Source organism: Colobus angolensis, unplaced genomic scaffold (genome assembly GCF_000951035.1).
Source record: "Colobus angolensis palliatus isolate OR3802 unplaced genomic scaffold, Cang.pa_1.0 Scaffold296, whole genome shotgun sequence".
Lineage (NCBI taxonomy): Eukaryota > Metazoa > Chordata > Mammalia > Primates > Cercopithecidae > Colobus > Colobus angolensis.
In genome coordinates this window covers 2296589-2296927 of record NW_012116221.1, presented here as the reverse complement: position 1 = coordinate 2296927, position 339 = coordinate 2296589, and positions in this window count along the sequence as shown.

The window sequence follows — 339 nt, the reverse complement described above, 5'->3', positions numbered from 1 at the left end:
TAGCCAAATCAATCTTAAAAACTAACAACGTTAGAGAACTAACACCTCCTGGTTTCAAACTTACTGTAATGCTTCAGTACCCAAAACGATGTTGTGCCAGCATAGAGATAGACATAAAGACCAATGCAATGGAAAAAAAAGAACCAAAAAATATGGTCATGATTTTTAACAAGGGAGTCAAAACTATTCAATGGGGAAAGGACAGTGTATTTTTAAATGGTGTTAAAAATGAATATTTACATGAAAACCAATAAAGCTGGACCCTTATTTTACACCATATAAAAAACTTAATTTAAAATGGACCAAACATCTAATTGTAAGAGCTAAAACTATAAAACC